The 26634-nt window shown below is 29.6% G+C and overlaps 1 protein-coding gene across 1 annotated transcript in view; it reads right to left on the reverse strand.

The window, feature by feature from the left end:
* Positions 1 to 26159, reverse strand: part of LOC122502296 — a 52437-nt gene extending 26278 nt beyond the window's left edge. The window contains exon 1 of the mRNA XM_043612270.1: positions 25948 to 26159. The gene's annotated coding sequence lies outside the window, so the exon portion shown is untranslated. The remainder of the gene's footprint in view (positions 1 to 25947) is intronic.
* Positions 26160 to 26634: the final 475 nt, after the last annotated feature.

Here is a 26634-nt window from a genome sequence, read left to right on the forward strand (position 1 = left end):
CAATAAAAGGTCAGCAGCATACATGACATGTTTCATGTTGTTCGGCAGATATGTTTCCAAATCCCTCAGGTACAGGTTAAAAAGGATAGGAGAGAGGACACCACCTTGCGGTACCCCCACCCCACACTCCCTCTCCCCGGAACCATCGGGACTGAATGAAATCAATCTTCTTGCCGTGATATGTGTAATAAAATTTATTATGCATGGATGGAAACCCAAATCTATCAAAATCCTATTCAAAATTGTAGGCCTGACGTTATTAAAGGCTCCTTTAATGTCCACTGAGACCGCTATTGTATGTAGAGATTTAGCAAATCCACAAATGGTGTTAGTAGTAAACGATGCCACACGATCCAGGGATGAGCGCTTCTTTCGAAAGCCAAATTGCTGGGCTGGGATCAAATTACGTGTTTCAATTTCATGTTCTAAACGATTTTTTATTAATTTCTCAAAAATCTTTGCTAGAACTGATGTTAGGGCTATAGGGCGAAAGCCCTTTCCTCCCGGCTTTGGAAGGGCTATAATTCTCGTCTTCAGCCAGGCTTCAGGGAACTCGGACCTCAGGATCATACGATTGAAAAGGATCAAAAGGAATTCCTGAGTCATGGATGGCAAGCCCCTGATTATCTCACCAGTAATCCCATCCAGACCAGGTGCAGATTTTAATTTGCATGAATGGAGTGCTGATTTGAATTCATTGGATGTAAACGGTGGGAAAGTATTATGTTCTATGGTTTGTGAAAAAGGAAGGAACGGAATATGTACTGGAGGAATGTTATCTTGGATTAATTCATCTTGAAATTTTAACAATTCGGGGGAGTCCGAGGAAGTAGATTTGTTGGTATGAAATCTCCCAGAACGAGAAGTCAGAGCCCTCAAGGTACGCCAAACAGACGTCATGCCTCTTGAGGGAGAAATTTTTTCGCAGAAGGAACGAAATGCCAAGGATTTTTGATTTCTAAGAGCATGCTTTATTTCGGATTCTCTTCTTTTGAACTCTAGCCTATTCAAAGCCGATTGATTCGACTGGTACCACCTATAGTTGCTTCTTCTCTGCTCCAAAATCTCGTCACATTTTGGGTTCCACCAGAGGGGCTTTGGAGTCGATTTGAGAGATCCCTTTGTGGGTATAAAAGCATCATGTTCCAAGAGTCCCTTTTTAAGAAGATCAATAAAAAGGTCATAAGCAACTACTGGAGAGGAGTCATTCATAAGGGAATTTGTCAAATCAAGAGTCTGTTGCTCCATGTGCGTTTGAAAGTTTGCCCACTGAAGATTTTTCAAGCAGAAACGACTACTAGATGGAGGTATCGTTCCTGGAATAATATCCGCTTTAGGTAATACGGGAAAATGATCTGAGGAGAATGTGTCATCCAGTACTTTTGTCTCTGAATTTTTTAGGACAGGGGCAGAGCAAAAGATCAAATCCAGATTATTACCCACCACGTTAGCATCCTGAAACCTCGTCGGAGCAGAAAAGTTTGTAACAAATAAATCTCTTTCCAGAGTAAACGTTTCCAAGGAAGAACCTCTCAAGTTTGTCACCCTATCCCCCCATGAGGTGTGAAGAGCATTAAAATCTCCACAGAAGATGTGATTAGACCGAATGGGTAGCAAATCAAAAATCTCATTCCAGGAAGCTGGAGGTATGTCACCACCTGGAGGGGCATATATGCAAGTTATTTGTGTTGGACCAAATAATGTATGTAAGGAGATCGATACGATGTCCAGTTGTTGATTGAGTGTGTAATGTGTGAAAGAATTAGTTATTAAATATTGTATTTCCCTCCTAATCAACAAAGCCACCCCACCTCCTCTACCATTTGGTCTGTCTTGCCGTATGGTGACAAAGTGAGGTATTTCTAGAACAGCCCCTGAGGAGAGCCAAGTTTCAGTGATAGCAACTATGTCAGGATTAAGTGATCATATTAGTGCTTCAAGGTCCGCTCTCTTTGGAATTATACTCCTGGCATTCCACAAAATTAGGGTTAAGTTTTTATGTGTTGTTCTTGCTTGAGACATGATTTCCTGATAAGTTAATTGGCCTATATTTAATTTTACAAGACCCTCAGCAACCCAGTTATATCACTTATTGACCTATACATTCAAAATTCTCTAATTGTTCAAACATTAATTAGTCAGTTTTATAAAATCACAAACCTTACATAAGTCAAAGTATAGTTATAAAATGATCGATCATCTATAAGAGTTGTTGTAGGTCTCATCAATACGGTCAAAACATTCTATAAGTCTCAAACCGAGAACAGAACATTGAAAGAAAGAAAAGAGGAAAAAGGACAAACAAGCAAACAAACAGACAGAACAATAAAGAATCGAGAAAAGAAAGAAAGAAAGAAAAAAGAGGGAAAAAAAGAAAAATTAAGTAAAATAAAAAATAAAAAAATAATAATAATTATAAGTTATTAAAATAAGAAAAAGAAGCAAATAAACAAAAAACAGAAGATAATAATAATTAACAATAATCAATAACAATTCAACAATAATAATTTATAGTTCACAATCGTAACAATTGTAATAATTATAACAATCATTACATCATCGCACTACAATATTATTACTATCTTATAATAATACCATTATACCAAAACAATATTATCATTGTTATTATTAATATTATTACTATTATAGGGGAGAGTGGTCCTAAGTTGGCCGCCTAAGCAAATTGGTCGAAAATAGTAACAAAATGAAATTTAATCACTTCGGCAAGTATATATTAGTGTTCAGAGATCGTTTTGCTATAATTTTGTGGTATTTAGAACGTTATAGAATGACTTTTGTAGTCTTAATACAATAAATCGTGAAAAGCTGCATTTTGGACATTTCAGAAATAGCGGTTTTAAGTTGGCCACCCCCTGGTCCTAAGTTGGCCACCACTTTTTTTCGCTTGAGTATAAGGAAGAAATGCATATTCTTTTCAATTACGCAGAAATTTTACAAATTTGATACATTTAGGAGAATAAAAACGCATTATTTAACTATTTTTGTTTAGAAAATGAAGCAATATTTTATTTCATTTATTTACAGTGGTGGATGGCTGTAGAGACAGGCGTTTTTGTACTTCATTTTTTCTAATGTTTTTTAAACCATTTTTTTTGTTTTTTGTCTTTGTTTAATTCCTACGTTACACTTTTACGGTCTTTCTCGTGATAAAAAACACAGAAAAGAAATAAAACATAAATAAAAACAAACAAAAACAATAGGTGGCCAACTTAGGACCACTGTAGATTTTTACAAGTTTCAAATTATTATGCTAATAAAAAAAATTTATTTAAAAAATCAACAGAACCTCTTATTACAACATTAAATAAAGGAACTAGCGCATACACTTATTTAGAAATTTTTAACTATTTATCTCTTGTAGCTGCTCTCGAAAAAACAAGAAAAATCAAATTTTTTTGGTCAAAAACAATATTATTGTCCTCACAATGCGTAGAAGAATCTTAGATTATAATTAGGTCCATAAATTATATCATGGTTTATCAATATATCATACCACAAAAACTTAGGCCCACGGCCAACTTAGGACCACTCTCCCCTACAAATTTATAATAATTAACAATTCAATTGATCAATAATAATTAATAGTAATTTCAATAATGTTAAAACAAAAAAAAACAGAAGAAAATAAACAAAATAATATCTAAATAAACAAATAAATAAATAAACAAATTAAAATAAATGGAACAGAAAATCAAATAATTAGACAAATAAACTAACGCAAATAATTAAGTACCATTAGTTAAACACGAGTTGAATATATTAACGTTTGATTTATTGTAAATAAGGAGTTAATCAAACGAACTTTAATTTATATTGAGTAAAATAAATTATTGACTTATTAAACTCTAGCAATTTATGTGTATTATATTTATTCGGCATCCTCAACCGACATATTACTATGATTTTGTGTTGAGGCAGAAGAATTATTATCATTGTTCAATTGTTCTGAGTTGGTAACAGTGTTAGACGTGTGAGTAGGATCAACAGAGAGAGTAACCGAACCAGATGAATTCATAGGGTTTGATAGATTATTATTTATTTCGTTATCCCAAATGATTTCGTAGCCCGGTTTTAGAATTCCCTGACGCAAAAGCAAGGCCTCCGCTTGTTCGTAACCAATGTTATGTATGAGTCTATATTTCATTATAGAATATTCATACTTGTAAAAGTTACATTCACGAGATGATGCCTGATGTGATTCAGAGCAATTGGAACAGAGTGAAGGTCTCAAGTGATTAGGACATTTCTTTTTTTCATGTGATTCTGCACAATATTCACACGTAGGATGCGTAGATCTACATTGAGTTGCAAAGTGTCTAAACCTCTGACACTTGAAGCACCTCTTTGGAGGGGTGACGACCAGTGTGAGATTGAAAGAGGCCCTTGATATAAGTATAGATTCAGGAAAAGTTACACCTTGGAATATAAATTCAACCACATCCGAAATACCACCCTCGACCCTAGTCCTACGTCTGATTGAGATGATAATGTCAAGAGTTTCCTGTGTCAGTTTAGTACTAATAGAGAGTGGAGACAGTTCAAGGTCAACGTCATGGGCAAGAGTCTTTCTACTGACCAATGACATTGGTATGTACAGTTTATAGCCCTTATCACGAATGTCCACCGAATTTAATAATTGATTAGCTAAGAGCCAACTGGATGAAGTGACTCTGAGCTGATTTAAACCATTGGATAATATAATTCTGTGGGGATCACTAACCACATCAGACTCCAGATAGTCGGCAAAAGCAACGCGATTATATTTACCGACCTTTCTGCCCTGAGTAGTGGCTTCCACAAGTATGATAAAAGGTGGTGTTGATGATTCACTATATCTTGCCTCATCAGTGCGGTTTTTGTTGATCCAAAGAAGTGCATACGGAGGAGGAAGTGGAGGTGGAGTAGGAATAGGAATAGAAATGATGTTGGAAGAAGCGTCAGAAGCGTTAGTTGTGTCCGTTGTAACTGTTAAGTCAGATAAGATAGGGGAGGTTGTATACTATTAGAATTATCCATTTGATTTTGAGAAGTTGAGGGTTGATCAGAGTAATTAATTTCAAATGTCTCGGTACTCAACAAAGGAGAAGGTGGCTCTCGCTTGACGAAAACTGCGGGAGGAATCGTAGTCTTTCTGGATTTATTTTGTATGTTGGTATTAGTCACAGTCGTATTTGTATTAGATATACCCAAATGTCCTGAGACTCCTGGTTTGCGAGAGTTCCGATCCAAGTGATGCTTTAAGATAGAACCTCTTCCCTTATTAAGTAGCCGTGGAGCATTCACTTTTCTTGAAGTGATCTGTGAATCCGGATTAGACGCCTTCTTCATAGGTGAAGGGGCCATACTGCTCTAAAAAAAAAAATTCTTTGAGAGTATACTAATTTATAAAATGGCCTCGGATGCCGAATAATTTCCTTAGTCAAACAGAATTAATACATAGAGCAACAGGAAAATAAAATAAACAAACAAAAATTCACTCAAATGAAAAACAAAAGAAAAAGAAAACAATCAAGGACAAAATTGAGTAAAGCCCGTGTCAGTTAAAATTTTTAAATTTCTCAAAACAATTTAAGAAAAAAGCACATAGTACAATCTAGTCAGAGTCGTTCCAATCATAAATTCACTTTATTAATGCAAAAGTTAGAGAATTAACTAAAAAGTTTGATTTAAGTAATAATAAATGTATTAATGTTTATTTGGTTGTAAAAATGTGTATATGGAAGAAAAAATTATAAAATAAAATCTTCCTCTATGGGTATAGATTTTAATTTAATTAGATGGGTAATAAAAATTAAAAAATAAAGTTATTTGGAGTTTCAAATGGAAAGCAATTTTAGTTTTAAGTTTTTGTCTAATTTATCAGAGAATATTTTGAGTAGATGTAATGATTATTTCATTTCATTTCTACAATTAACTACAACAAGTATATCTCTGACAATAGTAATACTTAACCCAAGAGGAAGTGAAAGGATATGTTTGTAAGGTGACTTTGAGTGTTTGTTTGGTTATGTAAATAAAGGAACGACTGTACCTTTGTTCGATGGAGTTTGAATTAATATTTTACGTTGAAAAATTGAATTCGATGTAGGTTGAGAAATTCCTTATCTGTCTGATTTCAGTAATTCCTTTGGTTCCAGTAAACTAAGAATAACCATAAAATTTATGCGTCTTCACTAGCGATTAGACTTTTAATTGAATACAGCTCCATATAAATAAATGTATTTATATTTAATCTATAATATCTTCATAAATTATAACACACCGTGAGGGATTTCCTCACAAAATTACATTGAGATCTGTACACCCTGTTTAAAAAATTTGATGGAAATGGAAAGAAAAAAATTTCTTTCCATTTCAAGCCTGTTTCTGAATCAAAAATTTTCAACAATTACAATCAGTTTCTATCACATAATTTTAATAGAAAGTCTATCCAAATCAATACTTTGTCTATCCGAAAATTGTCCCATGCGTTGTCACACTGATTACGAAGAAAGTCCTATCAAATTCTATCAAAATTGATTATTAAAAATTGTTTCCAATCCAATAAGATTTTTTGATTTAAATTCTATCAAATCCTGTATCAAAAAATAACAAAAAGTTCTTTCCCATTGTATCCGATTGAAAACATAGTTTTAAAAAAAAATTTGTGGAAAAAATAATAAAAGATTCTTATGACCATTAGTAACATTATATTCTTAGCACACTCCAAACATACAAACATTCTAAATTAAACTGGAGGAATTAAATTAAAACTTGTACCCTATGGGAATCGAACCCCGCACCTATGACCTATCTATCTAAACGCTTAACGACCGCGGCTATCGAATCGACGTGAGAAATATTTTTCGACCTGTCTATATAAACTGCAACTTTGAAAAACGTAAGTTTATGTAAAATATTATAATTTTTGTAAGTACCTAAAAAATACAAGCAGAAATTAAAATATTTATATAGATTTGCAATATATGCTATTATGTTAAAAATATTAATTAAATATTTAATAAGTTTCTGCTCAAATGTCATTTGACCGCTTTGTAATTTTTTGCAAATATTTGCAAAAAATAACATTAAGCGAAATAAAAAACAGAAAATTCGTAAAAATTAAAATTCGCAAAATGACTGGGTCAGCCCAGCTCAACTGTGTTAAAAAAATTTCAATGATTTTCTAAAATATTAAAACTTTTATGAAACTCTGTAGTTCACAACAAAACAATAAAACACTTTTAATCGTTTTTTGAAATTTTTGTTATTTTTTTGCATTAACAAAATATTACAAACTTTAAAAAAAATTAATAACTCAAAAGTCGTTTACCATAAATTAATAAAATTTACACTGATTACACAAAATTGTTCACTCTTTTAAAAGAAAATATTTGCATGATTGTAAATTTAAAAATTCCCTATTTTTAATAACAATTTTATAAACAATTTGAATTATTTTTGTGTTCTCTACCCCTCCAAATGCAATAAAACTCATAGGAAGTATACTCAGTAGTCTTTTCTTGAAGCTCCTAATAAACAATTTTGGTATTTTCAATTTGGAATGTACCTAACGAATTTTTTATTAAAAACGCGCGTCCACTCCACAATGGGAAAAATTTGATTGTCGTGGAAAATTCAGTCTAGAAGTTACAAATATTATTTGTTTTTAATAAATTTTTTTAAATGAAAGTTTATAAAATTGTGCACCAATCAGATTAAATCTGATATCTTAACTTTAAAAAATATTATTGCTACGCATTTGTTAACTAATATTTTGGAAATTTTTTCCTCTTTTGTTCATATATGTTGTTAAATAAAAAATATTTGTTAACAGTTTTCAAAATTCTACCGCCACAGATCGGTGCGCAATTTTACAAACTTTCATTTAAAAAAAAATTATTAAAAACAAATAATATTTGTGACCTCTATAGACTGAATTTTCCACAACAATCAACTTTTTCCCACTATGGAGTTGGCGCGCGTTTTTAATAAAAAAATTCGTTATGTACGGGAGCGTTCACAAATGATGTCACGTTTTTGGGGGGAGGGGGGGTCTCCACTAAACGTGACACAATGAATTTTTACATATGAAATTGCATGAAATTGAGAAAATTTTTTAACACAGTTTAGCCGGTCTGACCCTACTATTGGCAAAATTACAAATAGCAACTGTAACAAATTCATAAAAATATCAATTCCAGAAATGCAAATTTGCAAAAATAAAATTTGCAAAACAACAATTAGCAGAAATAATGATTCATAACAGAGCAGTTTTGCAAAACAAAAAAATAACAATTAGCAAAAGTATCTAACAATTTGTAAAACTGTCAATTGCGAAGAATGCAAGTTTGCAAAAATAACAAATTTGCAAAATAACAGTTTAGTAAAATAAATATTTGTAAAAATGTAAATTTGCAATAATAATTTTTTGCAAAAATAACTATTGGCGAAAATGACAATTTTATGAATTCCAATTCCCGATTAATCAAACTCTTTAAATTCCAAATAGAATGCATCCCCGAATAAAATTAAACCAAGATGACATTATTCAAGATCCAAACTCAAGCTTGTTGATTTTTAATTTGACATGACAAGTGAAATTTCATGTGGAAGGAATTTAATAGGTGTTCCATCAAAACTCATAGATAGAAAGTTATAAGACGTTTCAGATAATAGGATTTGGTAGAAAATGTATCCAAATCTTTGATAGAGAAATATAGTATTTTCATGTTGAAAGAATTTGATAGGTATTCAATCAAAACTCATAGATAGAAAATTATAAGATTTTTCGACTCATAGAATTTGATAGAATTTGTATCCAAATCTTGGATAGAGAAATATTAAATTTTCATTTGGAAAGAATTTGATAGGTATTCAATCAAAACTCATGGATAGAAAACTATAAGAATTTTCGACTCATAAAATTTGATAGAATTTGTATCCAAATCTTGGATAGAGAAATATTAAATTTTCATTTGGAAAGAATTTGATAGGTATTTAATCAAAACTCATGGATAGAAAACTATAAGAATTTTCGACTCATAAAATTTGATAGAATTTGTATCCAAATCTTGGATAGAGAAATATTAAATTTTCATTTGGAAAGAATTTGATAGGTATTCAATCAAAACTCATGGATAGAAAATTATAAGATTTTTTGATTCATAGAATTTGATAGAATTTGTATCCAAACTCTTGATAGTAAAATATTGAATTTTAGTATATTATTAACTTTGATAGATAATACATCAAAACTTATGATAGGAATGAATTTAATTTTCTACTTTGGATAGAAGTGGATTGGATTTTTAATATTTGATTAAATTGGATTCGAATTTCAAGGATTGAAGGAAGAAAATTCTATCAAATCCTATCCATTTTAATAATTTTTTTAAACGCAGGGCAGTAGAAAGGTCTAAACGAGACTCACGCGCACTCTTGTTGGATATGTATTCAACATCGAGACACTAACACTTTTAAGGCACGACACTGTGAATTCTATACATACATAAAAGAGTAGGGTCAGAATTCGTGAAATTTTCACAGAAAATAAAAAGTATTTTTTTTAAATCGAAATGTTGAAAGAACATTTCTATTTGGCCTTAAGAATGTGTCCACCAAAAAACAGAAAAAAAAATTATTTTTTATAAAAGTTATTGCAAAATTAATTTTTTTGCAACTTTTTAAACAAAATTTTATTTCTCCTAAATGAATGAACCGATTTAAATGAATCAAGCGGGAATATAAAGGGGATAAAATATACTTTCGTTTAGAATTAGAAAATTTTCAAAAAGTTTATTTTTTAATAATTATTTAATAAATTTTTTATAAACAATTAATTTTTTTTAATGTTCTACGCCTTTTAAAAATTTGAAAAAAATATTAACATACACTTAAAACTATAAGAAATCAAAATCCGTTTAGAAAATTTTGGAGCGACAATTATTTTAAAAGTTATAAACAAATTATATTGGCGCGGTGTTGTGCATCAACGCTGAACTTAGTTTTTGATCATTTTTATCAATTTTTATGGTTGAATAAAAATTTTAATTTGGCAGTGTTTTGTTCATTTCGTAGTTAAAAATAATGTTTTAATTCTGAAAATCATCAAAATCGCATCTCCGTTCAATATAATTTGTTTATAACTTTTAAAATAATTGTCGCTCCAAAATTTTCTCAACGGATTTTAATTTCTTATAGTTTTAAGTGTATGTTAATATTTTTTTCAAATTTTTAAAAGGCGTAGAACATTAAAAAAAATTAATTGTTTATAAAAAATTTATTAAATAATTATTAAAAAATAAACTTTTTGAAAATTTTCTAATTCTAAACGAAAGTATATTTTATCCCCTTTATATTCCCGCTTGATTCATTTAAATCGGTTCATTCATTTAGGAGAAATAAAATTTTGTTTAAAAAGTTGCTAAAAAATTAATTTTGCAATAACTTTTATAAAAAATAATTTTTTTTTCTGTTTTTTTGTGGACACATTCTTAAGGCCAAATAGAAATGTTCTTTCAACATTTCGATTTAAAAAAAATAGGGTCAGTCCACACAAAGTACAAGGCTGTATCATATACTTTTTATTAGAAAATATAGAAAAGTCCTAGAGTTATTTTAGTACTAGTATGGGCAACAGTGTTTTTTAAATTTTAACGAAAAGTCATTTATTCAGTTTTATAAAGTACGTGAAAGATTACCCAGGCGCGAAAGACCAGTGCTGACGATGGGTTGAAACTTGACTGAGTCTTGAACGCCCAGCGTGGGTAACCCAGAGTTGAAGCAGTCTTTATATCATTGTCACTCAATATTGGTTCAGCATGGGACACCAATGTTCGTCCCATGCTCGATTTAACACTCGGTCAATCTTCGTCAGTGGAGCTTCAACATCCAGTCTTTATTCAAGCTTGAATCAATCTTGATAGTTTATTTATTACCGTGTACACTTAACAATATTAGATATAAATACTTATAAATTATTTAATATTAAAATATTATTTCTGATAATTTTTAGTAATTTTTTATACTATTTAAAAATTATTATTATTAATTATTATTAAATAATATAATAAGTATTATTATTATTGTTATTAAGATATCAATTGGTAAATAAATATTAATATTTATTTAGTGTATAATATTTATATTAATTACATAAGATTCATATCAATAAAGTTAAATTATTATATATTATTTTTTTTCTTGCACAGAGTCAAATTATTATTTCAAAGTTCAAGAGTTTCCTTTATCTGAAAAATTTTCAGTGAAAAAAATGCTCATTAGGTAGTAATAAATATTTATGCCTATAGTAGTTTTACACTAGGTTTAACTGTTTACTGAATATTATCAAAAATATATTTTTCGTCAAACGCGCGCGACTAAACACAAATAACCTTGAGACGTTGCGATTGTCGTGTTCCCACCATCCCATCTACTCAATGCTTTCCCCTCATGACGTCACAGGCGGGGAGTGTATTGAGTAGATGGGATGGTGGGAGCACGACAATCGCAACGTCGCGCTGTAAAGTCTCAAGGTTATTTGTGTTTAGTCGCGCGCGTTTGACGAAAAATATATTTTTGATAATATTCAGTAAACAGTTAATCCTAGTGTAAAACTACTAGGCATAAATATTTACTACTACCTAATGAACATTTTTTTCACTGAAAATTTTACAGATAAACGAAACTCTTGAACTTTGAAAATAATAATTTGACACTGTGCGAGAAAAAAAATAATATATAATTTAACTTATAAAATTATCAGAAGAAATATTTTAATATTAAATAATTTATAAATATTTATATTTAATATTGTACAGTGCACACGGCAATAAAGGAACTGAATATTGTAACAAGATTGACCGAGTCTTGAATCGAGCATGGGACGAACATTGGTGTCCCATACTGAGTGACGGCACTGGCATTGATATAGTAGATTAGGCGAGAAGCCTTCCAGCCTTCTGTGGCCGAGCGGTTTAAATGCGTGCGTTGAGAACTTCCGGTATGCGTTAGGGGGGCGGGGTGCGTGAGTTTCGATCCCACATGCGAGCGAATATTTTTCATTCTTTGTTATAAGCGTTTACATAAAATAATAAAATTGTGTGTTGTGTTGTGAATAAAAAATGTGAACATGTTTATAAATAATGTTAAAAGTCTGTTAAAAATCAAGAAAAAAATGTAACGATTAACAGAAAAATTGTCTTTTTTTACTAAAATTATTTTTTTAAAATTACTATTCAAATGATATTTATTGTTAGTAATATACATATATTCTTATTTATATGAAAATAATATAATTATTACAAATAATAACTTATTATCATTACGCACATGAATTAAAATAATAACAATAATATTTATTATTATTATTAATAATTCATATATTCACATTATATTGAATAAACGTGAGAAACGAGTAAATTTGGGAACAGTGGAAGCAGTCTTGTTTCAGTCCTGCATTAGGCGTCCGCAGCATTGATTGAGCATTGATGTCCAATGCTGAATCAAGGCTCGCGCTGCAGTCTGGAATCGGTGTTACATTAAAGCTTCGATCAGTCCTGCCACCCCAGTCCGACTCCTATGTATTTTGAAGGAAAAATATGTCAGCTTAGTGGTTTGCGTTTTCATGTGCCAAAAAGTAACACGTGATGGCGCTGTTCTCAACACTCGCTCAAAATTCACTAAAGCAATAGAAAAATATCATAGAAACGAATAAATTATTTGTTTTTATAATGAAATCTTGTTGTTAGTGATGTTAAAAATACACGATAAGAAATAATATTGTATTTTTAACTCATAAAAGATGATAGAACAATTGAATAATTAGTATGAAAATACATAAATGTGTTGTACAATAAACTGATGACTTTCGTTTAAATCGTTTAAATTATCAGATAAACTGATTTATAATAAAAGTTAAAGGAAAGTCATAGATAAATAGTATATTTAAAATAAAGAAAACAAATTTAGATAATATAAATAGCACTAACCCTCCGTCACACACATGAGAAAATATTCCGACCTTACACACGTTCAGAGGGAATCGCTCACCACATTGTAAAATAAGCAACATTACAACATAAACAAAGGAATCAACAAAAATTTAGTTTTAACACAAACTTACAAATATGTAGTAAATTATTCTAAATTATAAAATTAATCAAATTAATTTTCGGTCTCATAAATAAAAATTAATTACACGAATGCACATCTTCAAAGAAATTCCACTCGACATGTAAAAATAATGTAACATTAACAAATAAGCAAAAAAATCATTAAACAATTTATTTTAATTATATTTATAATATAATTTTGTCATCAACCAACAGTGGAACAAAAAATGTTTTTAAAACTTGATTTTTTTATTTAACATAACCTCACTTTTTCGAGTTTCTTCTGGCTTTGAAGCTTCATAATTAAATATTAATTATGTTTAAACTAAATGTTTTTTTAGAAATGTGTTGAGGAGTAAATTGTCGAAAGGTATAGAAACTGATTTTATTTTGCAATGAGGAAAACAAAAGTTATTTAAAAAATACTGAAACCGTAGAGGGAATCCCTCCCTAGGTGTGTGACGGAGGGTTAACTTTAATCCATTTTTTTATTTATTATTTGAGATGAAATTTTACTCAAGACAAAAACAAACATGAACGTATACAATGAATAAAAAATATAATATTAAATAAAAATTTAAAAGTTTTAAACTTTTTTTAAAATTTTTAAACTAAGGCAAGCTTTGCCGGCTACTTATTAAAAACATTTTCACTTTTTAAACAATATGCTCTTTTTACAACATTAAAATAGTTTTTAATGTTAATACTTTTTTTACTTTCACATTTTTTTATAAAATTTAGTTGAGATTTCTAACCGATTTCAACACAACAAATACAACAATGAATGAGGTAACGAATATTGCTGACGAGTAGTGAGTACTGCGCCATCTCGAGAAACTTTTTTGCACATTAAAGTGCAAACCACTAAGCTGACTACTTTCTGGGAAAGACGGACAGGGGTGGTCCTGCTCTCGCTGATTCACTCATGCTCAATCAATGTTGACCAATGCTCGGCCAATCTTTATAAAGCCTGAACTCGGCGTCACTTCGCGCCTGGGTAGTTGACTGCGCTTGAAAATTCTGTAGAGCATGCGCAGTGTGCGTTGTGCGTTTCTACCCAAGGTAAATGCCAGCTGATCGTCTGTTTCCGTTTGTGTTAATCTCAGATGTGAATATACTATTATTTTATGAAAAACAAATAGTGTTAATATATATTTGTCTTCAAGAATTGACTTTCAAAAAAATATTTTTTGTTTTGTGTTTCTCACAAAACAGAATGTTATGTAAGTCTCAGTTTTCAGTGAAATAGTATGTCTCAGAAGTCGTGAAAAATTTCACCATGTGGTATATAAGAACAATTCGATACGTACTTTTAAGTGTTAAGTGTGTGTTTATATTTAAGTTATACGCGAATATATGTGTGTGTTATAGGTTAGTTCATAAGTGTTGACGAACGTCGAAAAGTGATACAATAATTGTTCTTTGTTTGTGTGATTAATTATCCAAATATGTGAATGAATGAGTGAATTTCAGAAAAACGCTGTGAACAAGTGGAAATTATTTTTTTTATTTTACAGTTTTTTTGAAAGTCAATGAAATTCTCAAGCAAGGTACTAGAAATTTTCATTGACTGCTTTTGAAACTCTCATGCAAAAGTACTAGACTGTTTTTAGTATTTTGTGTCGTATCCAAAAGTCAAGTACCGAGTCAATGAAAAATTCACGTACTTTTTTTTCCGTGCATTATATTTTACCTGAAGCCGTTGCGGCCTATTTTTTAAAAAATCTCATAATTTGTAAAAATGATGTTGAATATCCATAGAATTCATTTTTGAGAATTATTTTATAAAATTTTTTGAATTTAACTTAGAATTTTAATTTTTAAATTGAGTTGGACAGAAAAAAGGTTATATTGACAGTTATGAAAATTTAATAAAAAAGCATGGGAATAATTTAGATAATAGAAATTTCTTGAATGATATTTGTTAAAAATGAGCTAATTTACTTGTATAAATAGATTATTATGTAAACATACTCAAAATAATAGATAAAAATTGATTTTAAAATTTACCTATGAAATGTCAAAAGTCACTACATTTTAATTACATTTTTCTAAAAAGTTTATAAATATTAAAAAATGTATTACTATTTAATGTAAAGTATTTTCAATTTACTTTCATAATATGTGCTAACATTTTAATTTTATAATATAGAAATAGGAAAAATTTTACCTTTAACATTGAGTGCCCTGTAAAAAAAAAAGTATTGGGAGGTACGGGATTCCGTATTGCAAGTGCCAACCTGCCAATGCGGTATTCGCGAAATACCGCATTGGGTGTCGTGGTGAATACGGAAATCAAGGGGTCCCAATGCGGTGCCAGTTTTAAGCTTTAAAAAAACGAAAATACGTGACAGGAGGAAATAATTAGTGTCAGTGGAGAAATATGCGAGTTAAAGGAATGAGAAAATAATAATAGTGAGTGTGAAAATGAAATTTTAAGAAAAAAAGGTAAGTTGAACTGTCAAATATGGGCCCAATGCGGCATAGGCTGATTTCAATGCGCCACAGCAAAAGCAACTTTGACTGGTTTGAATGGCGTGAAATAGGTAAACAAACATTTTCTAACACATTTGTCTCCGTACACAGACACTTTTCACTAAATCTGCCAACGTACAATTGGTAAGCATCTTCTAAATTACAATAATCGAAAATATTGTTTAGATTCATGCAGAAACGTGGTTATAAAATAAAAAATTGGAAAGTAATGTAATGCAAATCATATGTCAGCTGGGCCACTGTGTTCGCTCGATTCGCTCTGCTTGCTTCTGCCCTCTACTGGCGACTTGCACTATGTACCGATTGTGTACCGCATTGAAAGCAGCCTATGCCGCATTGGGCCCATATTTGACAGTTCAACTTACCTTTTTTTCTTAAAATTTCATTTTTACACTCACTATTATTATTTTCTCATTCTTTTAACTCGCATATTTCTGCACTGACACTAATTATTTCCTCCTGTCACGTATTTTCGTTTTTTTTAAAGCTTAAAACTTGCACCGCATTGGGACCCCTTGATTTCCGTATTCACCACGACACCCAATGCGGTATTTCGCGAATACCGCATTGGCAGGTTGGCACTTGCAATACGGAATCCCGTACCTCCCAATACTTTTTTTTTTACAGGGTGTTTCATGATTTTCCGTGATTTTAATTACTTATTTCTTCTCAGGTGCAAGACTAAAAAATCCAATTTTTGTCTTAATATTTAAGTTTGAACTTCTTTTCCATTCCATTAAATTTTGGTGATGGAGAACGAGCTACTTTTCAGTTTAAATTTAGTTTAAAAAATCTACTGAAAAAACGAATTTGTTGGTTAAAATGCAAGTAGATTTTTGCATGACTATTGAGATAGCCAACTTCAGTGTTATAAAATTACCTGCATTTTAACCAACAAACTCGCTTTTGGAAGCAGATTTTTTAAACATGAATAAAACTACAAAGTAGCTTGTTCTCCATCACCAAAATTTAATAGAATGGAAAAGAAGGTCAAACTTAAATATTAAGACAAAAATTGGATTTTTTAGTCTTGCACCTGAGAAGAAATAAGTGATTAAAATCACTAAAAATCATGAAACACTCAATATTAAAGGTAAAATTTTTCATATTTCTATATTATAACATTAAAAAGTTAGCACATATTATGAAAGTACATTGAAAATACTTTACATTAAATAGAAATAAATTTTTTTATATTTATAAACTTTTTAGAAAAATGTAATTTAAATGTAGTGACTTTTGACATTTCATAGTTAAGTTTTAAAATCAATTTTTATCTATTATTTTGAGTATGTTTACATAATAATCTATTTATACAAGTAAATTAGCTCATTTTTAACAAATATCATTCAAGAAATTTCTATTATCTAAATTATTTCCATGCTTTTTTTATTAAATTTACATAACTGTCAATCTAACCTTTTTTCTGTCCAACTCAATTTAAAAATTAAAATTCTAAGTTAAATTCAAAAAATTTTATAAAATAATTCTCAAAAATGAATTCTATGGATATTAAACATCATTTTTACAAATTATGAGATTTTTTTAAAAATAGGCCGCAACGGCTTCAGGTGAAATATAATGGACTGACCCAAATACTTTTTATTTTCTGTGAAAATTTCACGAATTCTGACCCAGTATCTCTTATACATACTATATTCACTCATCATACTTTTTCTATATTTATAATAAATTGCTCAATTTATGATTAATGAATCTAAATTACAATTACACCACATTTAAATGTGTGAAGTGTCTTACACATTATAATTATATTGTAAATAAAGAATATAACATGAAGATAATATAATATATACATAATTTCTAATATGTAAACATACTCATGTGCATATATACATCTGCACATCACACACGCATATATACACATTCAACATTTGTTAGTTAATAACAATAAGAAATAAAGTAGTTGTTTTGATATTAATTAGTAAAGTATAATTTGGAATAGAAGTTAGTACAATATCAAAATATCTAACATTAATTTAATTACAATAATTATTTTAATTATTATAGAAATTATAAATGAAATCAATTCATATTTATTTATCAGAAAAAAGTGCCAAATGTGGGATTTCCAAAACGTCCCTTTTTCATGAGAAAAATAGGCCAGTCGGTGAGTGCAAAAAGTGCACATAAGTGCAACCTGAAAAGTCAAAGCAGTTTCTTGTAGTTTGAGGGCCCCAAATAAGAGCCCCATAGTTTGCACCACATTTCCGGTTGCGAAAAATGGTGTAAACAATCGCCAAAGTTCGAAAAACATGGTTTTTCGATGACTGTTGCTTCCGGTTAAATTTTAGGGGAAAAAGTTGTGATTGAAAGTTATAGAGCTTGGAAATAGCTTTCAAATGATTGGTCGCAAGTTAAAAAAGCTTAATTAGTCTAGTTGCAAATGAATTTAAACCATTAAAAATAGCACTTTTTTAATTGTTTAATAACTTTGTTAATAATTATCGAATTTGTTTCTAAGTTCCCAGAAATATTCCCCTTACGAGGCTGAATAAATCCCAAAAAAAATCAACTTGATCGGGTAAATAGTTTATGCATAATTCCATTTGTTAACTAAAAACATATAATTTTTCAACGGAATTTCCCCACTTTTGGACCTGCGAATTTCGTTTTTTTTTTCTTGGAGAGTACAGTTAAGGAGTCTTACTTTAATTCCATTTAAATGGGAAATTGATTTTTTTTATTTAAGTGCATAATAATAGACGTTAAAAAAGGGTATGTTTTTTTGACATAAACAAATGGAATAACTCGGCCAATTTTCACTTTATCGATTTCGTGTAAAGGGCATTTGATTTTATTTGTTTTCACAAAACTTTTCCAAAAAAAAAATCCAATCTAACTTCAAAAGGTAGAGAGTTAACTTTTTTTAAAAAAAAAAATTCCTGTCAAGTTAATTATTAATGTTTTTTATTGAAATTCGCACCACTTACAGTTTAATACATGTATTTTATGTAAAAAAATTAAACATAAGGTTTTGTGCATTTATTTTTAATTTATAACAAGTAAAAGTAAATGTATCCATTTTTCAACCTCTGAACGGCGGAGTGGGGGTACTCGGAGGAGCGTGATTCTTGCCGCCACAACTGAATTCAGCCGTTCAAATTTGCAAAAATGGTCATAACTTCGTTAATTATTTACCGATTTTTATCTTTCTTTTTTTAATTTGATGTATTTTTTTACGCCGAATCCAAAAATGATTTTATATGTTTTCAAATTACAATATTTTTAATAATAAAAAAGAAAAAATTTTTAACAACAAATTTTTAATTATTATTTATTATATTTGACAAAAAATTCTTTTCGTACATATAATTCCATTGAATTTAAAATAATATTATGACATAAAAAAATTAAAATTAATTATATATAAGCTTGTAGCATCAGGTTCACATATGCACGCCTGTTCAACTATCAATACAACAATGCTACACACTTATAAGTAAATAATTTTATTTTTTTTATGTCATAATATTATTTTAAATTCAATGGAATTATATGTACGAAAAGAATTTTTTGGCAAATATGATAAATAATAATTAAAAATTTGTTGTTAAAATAAATTTTCTTTTTTATTATTAAAAATATTGTATTTTGAAAACATATAAAATTATTTTTGGATTCAGCGTAAAAAAATACATCAAATTAAAAAAAGAAAGATAAAAATCGGTAAATAATTAACGAAGTTATGACCATTTTTGCAAATTTGAACGGCTGAATTCAGTTGTGGCGGCAAGAATCACGCTCCTCCGAGTACCCCCACTCCGCCGTTCAGAGGATGAAAAATGGATACATTTACTTTTACTTGTTATAAATTAAAAATAAATGCACAAAACCTTATGTTTAATTTTTTTACATAAAATACATGTATCAAACTGTAAGTGGTGCGAATTTCAATAAAAAACATTAATAATTAACTTGTCAGGAATTTTTTTTTAAAAAAAAGTTAACTCTCCACCTCTTGAAGTTAGATTGGATTTTTTTTTGGAAAAGTTTTGTGAAAACAAATGAAATCAAATGCCCTTTACACGAAATCGATAAAGTGAAAATTGGCCGAGTTATTCCATTTGTTTATGTCAAAAAAACATACCCTTTTTTAACGTCTATTATTATGCACTTAAATAAAAAAAATCAATTTCCCATTTAAATGGAATTAAAGTAAGACTCCTTAACTGTACTCTCCAAGAAAAAAAAAACGAAATTCGCAGGTCCAAAAGTGGGGAAATTCCGTTGAAAAATTATATGTTTTTAGTTAACAAATGGAATTATGCATAAACTATTTACCCGATCAAGTTGATTTTTTTTGGGATTTATTCAGCCTCGTAAGGGGAATATTTCTGGGAACTTAGAAACAAATTCGATAATTATTAACAAAGTTATTAAACAATTAAAAAAGTGCTATTTTTAATGGTTTAAATTCATTTGCAACTAAACTAATTAAGCTTTTTTAACTTGCGACCAATCATTTGAAAGCTATTTCCAAGCTCTATAACTTTCAATCACAACTTTTTCCCCTAAAATTTAACCGGAAGCAACAGTCATCAAAAACCATGTTTTTCGAACTTTGGCGATTGTTTACACCATTTTTCGCAACCGGAAATGTGGTGCAAACTATGGGGCTCTTATTTGGGGCCCTCAAACTACAAGAAACTGCTTCGACTTTTTAGGTTGCACTTATGTGCACTTTTTGTACTCACCGACTGGCCTAAAAGGATATAACGAATTTTGCAGGCAGATGTGATTTTATTGCTCTGCCTAAAAAAGGGTCATCTTAAGAAATTGGTTCGCATATTTTTATGACGCCTTCTTTACCTACGGTTTACAACTCTATTGAATTTCTAGAAAACGTTGTTTTTTTAGTTGACAGGAAATTCCATTTCCTTATTACTGGAAATGTGTTTTTGAGTCTTAGACTAAATTTTATAATTTTATTAGAAGAACATATTGCTTGGAAATCCCTACGGCTATTTCTTAATTCTTCTTTTCATTCATATCTTTAACATAAGAATGTTTTTGAATACATTCTTATTTTAAGGTATGTTTGTAAAAATACGATGCTAAGTTCAATTCAATCTCAAGGCTTTAATCAAAATATAATTAATATTATATTTTGCCGCGACATTTTAAACACATCTCGATTAATCGAGAAATACTCGAGCGAGATAATAGTCGCTCGTCACACTGTTCCGACTACAGCGCCTACACGGAGAAAAAAATCAAGCGTTTGTAGTAAGGCCGCAGTCCCATGGCAGCGTTTTGCGTTGCGTTGTAAAGGCGGTTCCAGAATAGGTGCAAAAGGCAAGGTGGAAGTACAAGTGCAAGTGCGATTCCTATACATTAGCATTGGTTCGCACTTGCACTTGTACTTCCACCTTGCCTTTTGCACCTATTCTGGAACCAGGAAGGAAGAGTAAGGAGACCAAACTCTGCTTCTACAAATGTCTGAGAAATATGCACAAAAAGTGCCAGACTCACTGTGTTCTAGTTTTTTTTTTTTTTTTTTTTGCTTAGGGAATTTTGGGAAATCTGCCTACAGATACCTTGGATTCCGCACTCCAAGGTATAGAAGAGACTAATGTTTTTAGACTCTTTTTCTTTCTTTACATCCTGGCAGACAACACGACATTTTTTAAATAAAATAAATAAATAATTATTAAAACGAAATGTATTGTATAATTATGTATGTATCTCACTAAGACCGGCTAAATGTAAACATTAGATCTTACATCTCACTCGCACAATTTTTACGAGAAACAGAGACACAACACAGCTTATGCGCATGATCAACTTAATTGGAGGTCGACTAGAACGCAGTGAGCCTGGCACTTTTCGTGCATATTTCTCTGAGATTTTTAAAGCGCTTTCTACACAGAGTTCGGTCTCCTTACTCTTCCTTCCTGTCTGGAACCGCCTTAAAGGCCTTTCTCCAATAGGTTTTAAAAACTCTGCGTCTGCGTCGGTTGCTATAGCAACTGTGACGGCAGGCCTAAATTCACGTAATTCTCCGCTAGGGAAAAACACTACGTAACTCTTCGTACGGAAGAAACTAGGTAATAGCGCTAAGATTCAAAATTAATATCAATATAATAATTGAATTTTAATGTAAAATAAAAACACATGCATTTATTTGCTTATTCCCGTAAAGAATTTTATCACATGCAAAAAAATCTAAAGAACGAAATAGAATGGCAACCAAACATGTGCTGCTTTTTGAAAAGGAATAATAGTTAAAATTACAGATGTTGAAATAGTCTGCGAAAATGAGGCAAATGTCACGTAGGACACAAAAAAATTAGAATTGAAAAGAAACAGAGTTTATTTCTATAAAAAAATAGCCTTTTGAGAAATACATCTTTCCGAACTTCGAAACCGTTGGGAAAACCCAAACATGTGGTAGCAATAAAAAAAGGGACCGTGGGACTCGGGCCTTACTCGAGTCCCCGGTATAAAAAAAAGGGTATTGTACCGTCAGGAAAAACCTATGACTCATCGTTCGTATATAAGAAAAAGAAATGAGTTTTCTATTTAATTACAATATTCAAATTTGATATGAATTTCATATCTTTAATTCTATGTATGTCACTAACAATTTTATAAAACAACGATTATAAATTGATTACTGTTTATCATTTCATTACTAGTTAAATAATTAGATACTCTTAATTAATGATAAAAGTTATAATCACATGTACAGAATTTATTAATTAATTAAATAATAATAATAATAATAATAATAACAAATAATAACAAATTATCTACGTTTATTGTAATATCTTATTAGTAATTCAAAGTTACCATAATTCTATGGTAATTAAATATACAGATGCAAAATGTAATTATAATACTCCGAATGAATTTAACTGAAACCGATTATTATATATTTGGTAATTAACGAAACAAATATTAATTAACTTCATATATTGTTAATGTTAAATTTAAATAATGAATAAATAGTATGAATGTGTAAATAACTTGTAAAATAACACTCCGTCAGGGTTGTATTGGTCACAGGGAAGTTCAAAGGAAGGGGTAGTCATCCCCTCTACTCAACGCGCGCAGGGTCCTATGGGGACCCATGGACCACAGGATCTCATCTCGACAGATATCTCTGAGCACTCAGACCGATTACATGTTGTAATCCTTCGGCTCAAATTTGTAACCTTTTTCCCTTAATGTTCATTAAAGTAACAAGTTAAAAGTATTTCTGTTGTTATCATTTGAAGTAGAAGTTGAATCTCCCTCCTATTTACAGGGTACACTTTAGTGTTCTAGCAGCATAAAATTCCCATCATTTTTAATAATCAAAAATCCCGATTATCGAAGTTGGGACATGACAGCAACACATGCTAAAATCAACGCAACGCAGTCATTCGCAGACAAACGCAGAGTTTTTGGACATTCGACGTATTGACAATTCGATGTTTTAAGCATTCGACTAAATGCCGATAGATTCTCGATGTTTTTAGCATTCGACGTTTTGTCCATTCGATTACTTGGCATTCGACTATTTGATCATCATTCGACGACTTGGCGATGCCAAGTCAAATGCGCCACTGGACAAAAGCCCCACATTTGTCATATTTGAGGAAAGTGAAAAGTTTGTTCGAGAGATGGAGCTAGGTGTTCTTGGTGTAGAAATTTGTCAAGTGAATTCAATTTATTGTCAATTTCGCTCCGTATAGTGAAAATAAATTTAAGTGAATGGTTAATTAAATGGAAATTAATTAATTGTTCTATATCAATTGCGGATAACATTTTTTAAGTAAGTTGCTGTTTTTATTTTATATTAATAATAATAATAAATATTATTATTATTGTTTAAAGAAATGTGGAAATTTTTTTTAATAACTAATTTATGAAACATTTTATTTTTAAATCGTTTTTATTTATATTTTTTCTTTGGAATAATTTAATAATTGCTTTAATTTAATAATAAGATTTCTTGATATTTTCAAAATATCTTTATTTTTATAGAATTATGTATTTTAATTAAATAACGAGATTAAGAATTCTTTGTTGTATTATAGTTAATTTTACTTACCTAATTATAAATTAATTTCCTTTATTTTAAATTTAGAAAGTACTTAAGTTTTCTTGAAGACTAATAAAATATAATTTATTAACAATTGTAATATTGAATATAATTTTCTAATATGAATTTCATATTTAATTAATTTTTTAAATTATATAACGTAAAAGTTTTTCTGAATTCACGTTCATACTTTTAGAAATTATAAGACTTCTTACAAAGTTTCAAATATTACGGAAGTTTAGAAAAATTATTCCAATTTTTATTTTATAATTAATGGTATTTTTTTATATTAAAAACAGTAATATTTTAAAAAGTAATATTTTTTTGGAAACGTTTAATATATAAAAAGCAGGCTTCGCACTGACGTACTAAAATCTATACTATTTACTCCTTTTTTTGTCAAATTTCTGACTACTACTATCCCCTGCAATAATTTTTTTAAAATAAAACGGACCGATTTTTGGGAAATTGAAAATTAAATATTAATTATCAAAAATTATTGAAGGGGGTTGTAGGGGGTTGAGGGTGGAAAGGATTTGATTTTGGTAGTCTTTTTTGGTTTCAGCGACCCAAAAAACGTAGGTTTAGACACCGCAATCGACTTTTCGCGAAAATTCGAATTTCGACCCCTCACCCTGGGGTTGTTAAGGGGGTTGTAGGGGGTTAAGGGAGGGAAGAATTTGTTTTTGGTAGTCTTTTTTGGTGTTAGCGACCCAAAAAACATAGGAATAGACACCCTACTCCCCAAAAACATGGGGATAGGGGGGTGTAACCTCTGAGTTTTGACTTTTTTATTTTTTTGTGTGCCTGTGTTATTTGACAATGGTATTGAATATTATTTACCCCTCTATTATTGCGAAATTAATATCTATCCTATCTCTCAAAAATAATAAACAAAAACAATTACAAATTGCATTATTCTATAGAAAAATTATAGAAAAATTGTAGAAAGATTATATTAATAACTATAGAAAAATTAAAAAGTGAGTATAAAAATTGTAATAAAATTAAGAATATAAATTTATTGGCAAAAAAATTATTTTAATGCCAAAATGCAGACAAAAATCGACTCGAGTTCCAGGAAAAATAAAATTGCAAATGAATATATAAATAAGATCTTCTCTTGTTTTGTTAGAAACTTCACGCTTTCAAGCGGATTTTTAAGATTAAAAGTCGATTTTCGGCTGCATTTTGGCAGAAAATTCTACACAATTTCTATAATATTGGAGATTACTGATTTGTCTTTTTTTAAATTAATCCTTGGAGTTTTGCGCATCAATACATGGTAATTTAATCTTTTAAAAATATTGCGAACATTCTTCAATTTACAATTGTTTAAAAGAATTTTCAATAACAATTATAAATTTTCATTTTCGAATCACAAAAAATTCATTAAGAATAATTTTTTTTTCAATTATTAGAGGATTGAAACTAATGTAATTTGTAAAAAAGTAGCTTTTAGTGTCAGAAATTTGACAAAAAAAGGAGTAAATAGTATAGATTTTAGTACGTCAGTGCGAAGCCTGCTTTTTTTATATATTAAACGTTTCCAAAAAAATATTACTTTTTAAAATATTACTGTTTTTAATATAAAAAAAATACCATTAATTATAAAATAAAAATTGGAATAATTTTTCTAAACTTCCGTAATATTTGAAACTTTGTAAGAAGTCTTATCATTTCTAAAACTATAAACGTGAATTCAGAAAAACTTTTACGTTATATAATTTAAAAAATTAATTAAACATGAAATTCATATTAGAAAATTATATTCAATATTACAATTGTTAATAAATTATACTTTATTAGTCTTCAAGAAAACTTAAGTACTTTCTAAATTTAAAATAAAGGCAATTAATTTATAATTAGGTAAGTAAAATTAACTATAATACAACAAAGAATTCTTAATCTCGTTATTTAATTAAAATACATAATTCTATAAAAATAGAGATCTTTTGAAAATATCAAGAAATCTTATTATTAAATTAAAGCAATTATTAAATTATTCCAAAGAAAAAATATAAATAAAAACGATTTAAAAATAAAATGTTTCATAAATTAGTTATTAAAAAAAATTTCCACATTTCTTTAAACAATAATAATAATATTTATTATTATTATTATTAATATAAAATAAAAACAGCAACTTACTTAAAAAAATGTTATCCGCAATTGATATAGAACAATTAATTAATTTCCATTTAATTAACCATTCACTTAAATTTATTTTCACTATACGGAGCGAAATTGACAATAAATTGAATTCACTTGACAAATTTCTACACCAAGAACACCTAGCTCCATCTCTCGAACAAACTTTTCACTTTCCTCAAATATGACAAATGTGGGGCTTTTGTCCAGTGGCGCAATTGATCCGTGGCGCATTTGACCGGTGGCGCATTTGTCCAGTGGCGCATTTGAGAACTTACCTGTAATTCCAATACAAAAAGTGTGGTGAGAGGTGACTGGGACCACTAGGGGCGCTAGTAAAAAATGAGGCCTAGGTACATGAATGTGATTGGTTATTTAGGTTGTCCATAATCATAGAAATTTCAAACAACCAATCACATTTATGTACCTAGGCCTCATTTTCTACTAGCGCCCCTAGTGGTCGTCAGTCACGTTTAGCTTACTTTTTAACAACTGCTCGTGTCAGTGGGGTGGTATTTTTACACGCCGACTGTAATCTACATAACCTGCAAATATTTTTTGAAATAATATTTTCAGTCGTAACTTTTTGTATTTATGAAATATAGCCCAAAACTTTTTGTAATATTATTATTTACTTATAAATTAGCATATACTTTCTATAAATGTACATTATATACACTTTTTTAGAGTTATTTATAAAAACTTGAAAATTTTTTGAAAATTTTAAAGGAATAAGAAAATTACATTCGCCATGTAATTGTACAGATCGTGCGACGTAATATTACGTCAAAGTGTAGAAATACACGCAATGTAAAAATA

Source organism: Leptopilina heterotoma, unplaced genomic scaffold (genome assembly GCF_015476425.1).
Source record: "Leptopilina heterotoma isolate Lh14 unplaced genomic scaffold, ASM1547642v1 Lhet_107, whole genome shotgun sequence".
Taxonomy (NCBI): Eukaryota; Metazoa; Arthropoda; class Insecta; order Hymenoptera; family Figitidae; genus Leptopilina; species Leptopilina heterotoma.